The sequence below is a fragment of the Triticum dicoccoides genome, chromosome 5B (genome assembly GCF_002162155.2).
Source record: "Triticum dicoccoides isolate Atlit2015 ecotype Zavitan chromosome 5B, WEW_v2.0, whole genome shotgun sequence".
Classification (NCBI taxonomy): Eukaryota; Viridiplantae; Streptophyta; class Magnoliopsida; order Poales; family Poaceae; genus Triticum; species Triticum dicoccoides.
This window is the reverse complement of record NC_041389.1, coordinates 88,646,232-88,652,231: the sequence shown is the minus strand read 5'-3', so window position 1 is coordinate 88,652,231 and position 6,000 is coordinate 88,646,232.

Genomic DNA, 6,000 nt, shown 5'->3' with positions numbered 1-6,000 from the left:
TGGGGGCGAAAAGTAGCAGAGACTGGCTATCCAACTGGTCTCTAGATCTAATAGGGAAATAAAGGGAAACGCAGTACAAACTCAATATAAACCCGATCTATTGGTTGAAAAAGGAAAGAAAGTGGGGACTGGGGGACAAGTCAACAGAGTAAGTCTAGCACTAGATTTGCTAGCCTCACACAGTATAAGGTGGCTATACCGAACAAAAATGGGACCAACCCAGATATCTTGTTCTGATGTTTGTTGCCCCGAGCCACTCTTATGTAATGCCACTGGTAAAATATAGCAGTCGCACTGTTAAAAGTAAGTGAGGGAGTCCCGGACTAGGGGGTGTCCGGATAGCCGAACTATCATCTTCCGCCGGACTCCTGGACTATGAAGATACAAGATTGAAGACTTCGTCCCGTGTCCGGATGGGACTTTCCTTGGCGTGGAAGGCAAGCTTGGCAATACGGAGATGTAGATCTCCTACCATTGTAACCGACTCTGTGTAACCCTAACCCTCTTCGGTGCCTATATAAACCGGAGGGTTTTAGTCCGTAGGGCGAACAACAGTCATACCATAGGATAGCTTCTAGGGTTTAGCCTCTCTGATCTCGTGGTAGATCTACTCTTGTACTACCCATACCATCAATATCAATCAAGCAGGAGTAGGGTTTTACCTCCATCAAGAGGGCCCAAACCTAGGTTAAAACATCGTGTCCCTTGTCTCCTGTTACCATCCGCCTAGACGCACAGTTCGGGACCCCCTACCCAAGATCCGCCGGTTTTGACACCGACATTGGTGCTTTCATTGAGAGTTCCTCTGTGTCGTCATCTTTAGGCCCGATGGCTCCTCCGATCATCAACAACGATGCGGTCCAGGGTGAGACCTTTCTCCCCGGACAGATCTTCGTATTTAGCGGCTTTGCACTACGGGCCAATTCGCTTGGCCATCTGGAGCAGATTGAAAGCTACGCCCCTGGCCATCAGGTCAGATTTGGAAGTTTAAACTACACAGCGGACACCCGCGGAGATTTGATCTTCGACGGGTTCAAGCCACAGCCAAGCGTGCCGCACTGTCATGATGGGCATGATCTAGCTCTGCCGCCGAACAGTGCCCTGGAGGCCGCACTAGTGTCCGCTCCGACCCTTAGCTCGGAGCCGACTACGCCGATCGAGGACGGGTGGCTGGACATCACCTTGGGGGCTGCGATCTCTACGGCGATTGAGCCGAACATCATCCCTGTCCTTTGCAAAGCCTGTAACTCTAAGGTGCCGGACTCCTCTCCGGACTCTGAACCTGTCGCGCCCCTGCCAATCGAATCCGATTGGGCGCCGATCATGGAGTTCACTGCTACAGACATATTTCAGCACTCGCCCTTTGGCGACATACTAAATTCACTAAAGTCTCTCTCTCTATCAGGAGAGTCCTGGCCGGACTGTGGTCAGGAAGGTTGGGATGCGGACGACGAAGAAATTTGAAACCCACCCACCACCCAATTAGTAGCCACTGTCGAAAGTTTAAACGACGTGCTCGACTTCGATTCCGAAGACAAACATGAACCAGCACCCATAGGGCACTGGACAGCCACCTCATCTCACGATGTATACATGGTGGACACACCTAAAGGAAGCGACAACGAGGAACAACGGGACGTCACGAGGGATCATTCCCTCGAAAAGCAGTCAAAACAGCGACGTAAGCGCCGCTCAAAATCCTGCCTCGACACAGAACGCAGCCATACAGACCCAGCCATAGAGCAGGGCGAACCGGTGGACGATGGACATGCTATTGAGCAACCGTCCGAACAGGACAATCCGGATAAACAACCCGTCCCCGGCGAAGATAACAGTCCGGACGATCTCACGCCGGACAAGTTACAGGAGCAGAACAACCTCCATAAAAGGCTCGTCGCCACTTCACGTAGCTTGAAGAAGCAGAAGCGGAAGCTCAAAACAGCAGAAGATGCGCTCAGAATCAGATGGAGCAAAGTACTCAACACCGCAGACAAATACGGCGACAGTCGCTGAACAAAGAGCTACCTGAAGCGAAAACTACTGCCAGAATTTGACGAGGAGGCCGTAGAGCCACCACAATCAAAGAACAAGGAGACCACCCGGTCGGATAGACAACCCCATGGCAAACATAGAGCGGCAAACGGCGCCGCACACAAGCCGGCATGCGATCCGCACACGGATTCGCATCAAAAAGATGGCCCAGTTAGATCCATCTACGGGCCAAGAAAGCAAGCTCTAGTAAGCAATGCAACACGTCAAGTACCCGAATATTACGGTACACCTAAATATAGGGGTGCCGCACATCCCCTATGTTTCACCGATGAGGTTCTGGATCATGAATTTCCAGTGAGATTCAAGCCCGTAAACATAGAGGCATACAACGGAACAACAGAACCTGGAGTCTGGATTGAGGATTACATCCTCCACATACACATGGCTAGAGGAGATGACCTCCACGCCATAAAATACTTACCCCTCAAGCTCAAAGGGCCAGCCCGGCATTGGCTCAAAAGCCTCCCCGAAAACACCATTGGATGTTGGGAAGAGCTCGAGGATGCTTTTCGGGCAAATTTTCAAGGGACCTATGTCCGACCTCCGGATGCAGACGATTTAAGTCACATAACTCAACAACCCGGAGAGTCAGCCCGAAAATTCTGGAACATATTCCTTACTAAAAAGAACCAAATAGTCGACTGTCCGGACGCCGAAGCCTTAGCAGCTTTCAAACACAACGTCCGAGACGAATGGCTCGCCAGACACCTCAGCCAAGAAAAGCCAAGAACAATGGCCGCATTAACAAGCCGCATGACCCGCTTTTGTGCAGGAGAGGATAGCTGGCTGGCAAGATGCAGTACCAGCAACCCAAGTACATCCAAAGTTAGGGATGGAAACGGGAAAACGCGACGCAGCAAGGACCAGCGCCGGACCAAGGGTAACAGCCCGAAGAGCACGACAGTCAACGCCGGATTCAAAAGCTCACAGCAGAATCATAGAAAACTGCCCCCTAAGGATAACAGAGACGAGCTATCTAACTTAAACAAAATCTTGGACAAGGTATGCCAAATCCACAGTACCCCCGGGAAGCCTGCAAATCACACCCACAGAGATTGTTGGGTCTTCAAGCAGTCCGGTAAACTCAACACCGAACACAAGGGGCTCGACACACAAAGCGAAGACGATGACGAACCTCACAAGCAGAGCACCAGAAAACGAAAGAATTTCCCACAAGAAGTCAAAACAGTAAACTCACTTTACGTGACAAAAGGGAAAAACAGAACGGCGCCCATAGAGATACGCGCCATACGGCCTATCCCAGAGGAGTCCCGCCACTGGTTGTCAAAACCAATCACCTTCGACCATCAGGATTACTCTAGAAGTATCCGGAATGTAGGATGGACTGCCTTGATATTAGATCCGATAATCAACGGACTCCAATTTACACAAGTCCTAATGGACGGCGGCAGTGATCTAAACCTGCTATATCAGGACACAATCCGCAAAATGGGGATAGACCCAACCAAAATTCGCCATAGCAACACCTCCTTTCAAGGGGTAATGCCAGGTCGATATGCCCATTGTACGGGCTCTCTATTGCTAGAAGTTGTGTTCGGCTCACCCGACAACTTCCGCCGCGAAAAATTGACCTTCCACCTCGCCCCATTTACAAGTAGCTATCAAGCACTACTGGGGCGCGAAGCTTTCGCCCGCTTTAACGCAATACCGCATTATGCATCCCTCACACTTAAAATGCCCGGTCCATGAGGCATCATCTCCTTAAAGGGAAAGATCGAGTGTTCCTCGAGCGCGGAAGATTGTGTGACTGCCTCGATAGCCACACACTAAACCGGCTTCACTAATTCAAGCGCCCAAACAGGTCGTTCGGACCCCGAACACGGCTAGACGAGTCCGACGTAAACATACAGGGGCTTACCAACCGCACACCCTCGCACTAGGGGCTCCGCGCATATACAACAAGAGACAATAAAGCTCAATTTTATTTATTTTTATTTATTTTTTGAAACGTACTTTGTTTATTTTAATATAACGTACATCTTCGCGCGATCTTTTTCAACTAAGTTCCTCTCTTTTACAGATGAACACCATGTGACACCCGTCCAGGATACGACACAACGGAGACACAGGCGCAGACGTGCAGCAGGGACCCGTTGCAAGGATTCTTTTCAGATTAAGACCCTGCGTAAACCTATTTTACTGTCTCTTGTTGATACACATCCCCTGGTTTCTTACTATAACCGAGGAGGAGGCTGGTGTTTTGGCATAGGCCACGTCAGAATTTTGTGCATACCTGGACACCAGGGGCTTATTACCAAGGACGTTGTTCGGCCCATTTTCATAAAGACCGAATACCTTAGGGAGTGTTCGGCGTCTCGAGTTAGGCCTTATATGCATCAGCTCCGAATCATGCCTTTGGTGAAATGTTGGGTTTGCCCGGCTCCTGTGTTTTGCTGCCTTACGTTCCGCTCTATCGGCTAACGCGGCACCAGGAGAACTACTGCGATTGTGCCCCGGTTCGGCCAGGAGAGCACCTCAGTAGAGAAAGCCGAAAACTGACTGTCATGATATAGCGTGAGACTGGTCAACCACTCGATGACCCACCGGAATCTATAGGATTCCTCCGCATTGACGAAGGGCCGTTTCCCGGTCAGGCACATACGGGCCCCGAATTCAGGTGAGCACGGTGCCCCTAGGGGCTATATAGTAGTCCCATTTTCAAACTCCTATGGCTAAGTGAAAGTGATAAAGCATTATAGTCCGGTTGCCTAGTTTGCTACGCTACCACCTCCTTTACAGGACCAAGACATTGGATCAAGTGTGAAAATGCGCCTTTTGCAAACACCCCCGCATTATATGCGTGGGGGCTGAAGCTGAAGACTGCCATCTTTCAGGTTATATACACATATACATTACCGGCCGCACAGGGGGTATTTTAATTCTTGAAAGCACAAGTATAAAAAGCTTCTATATTTCATCGAAACATTGTTTCACAATAATACATGTTACTCGAACATAATATCCTTCGAGCACTGCGTCTCTATTAAACGAGCGCCCGACAGAACTTCCTGAAAATAGTGCTCGACAGGTACTTGGCTTCCGTCCGAATCTTGGGTTGCAACATCGGTGGCCTTCATCTCCGCCCAGTATGTCTTGACACGGGCAAGAGCCATCTGTGCACCCTCTATGCATGCCGACCTCCTCATTGCATTGATATGCGGCACTGCACCAAGGAACTGCTGCACCAAGCTAAAATAACTCTTCGGCTCAGGCCTCTTTGGCCACAAAAGACTCACGACATCCTTCATGGCAAGTCCGGATAACCTATTCAGCTCCGCCCATTCGGCCAAACGATCGGTTAATGAAAGTGGGCGCTCTATATTATGGAACTGCGACCAAAAAACCTTTCCCGCTTCATGATCCTCTTGATCCCGGAAGTGTTCAGCCGCGTCCACCGCACTTGCCGCCAAGTCCAGATAAGCATCTTCCGCACTCCACAACCGGTCCAACTGAGCATAATTAGGGTCTAGGAATTTCCTCCGCAGCAGAAAGGGCTTTCCAGCCGCGATCTCTCCAGCCTGACGTAGCTCCTCCTTCATAGCTCTCATCGCAGAGCGAGCATCCTTGGCCTCGGCAGTGGCCTTCTTCAGTTCCTCTCGTACCGCCCGATCTTCTTCTTCAAGAAGCTTGCAGCGGTCGGCAGCATTCTTCAACTCCACGGCCATCTCGGCCATCTCCTTCTTGCTTCGGCAGTGAGCAGCCTGTTCGGCTTTTAGCTCTTCGGCCACCTTTAAGGCAGCCGCGTCACTCTTTCTGGCCTGCTCCTTGGCTTGGGAGAGCTCCGCCCGCAGGTTCTCCATGGCAGTGGCACCATTTGCGTCAAGCATACTGGTTGTAAGGCACGGGCGTCAAGCTCGCTTACCAGGTGTCCGCGGGGAAATTGCATACCTTGTGACTCGTCAAATCGCCTATTGACAAGCGCGATGT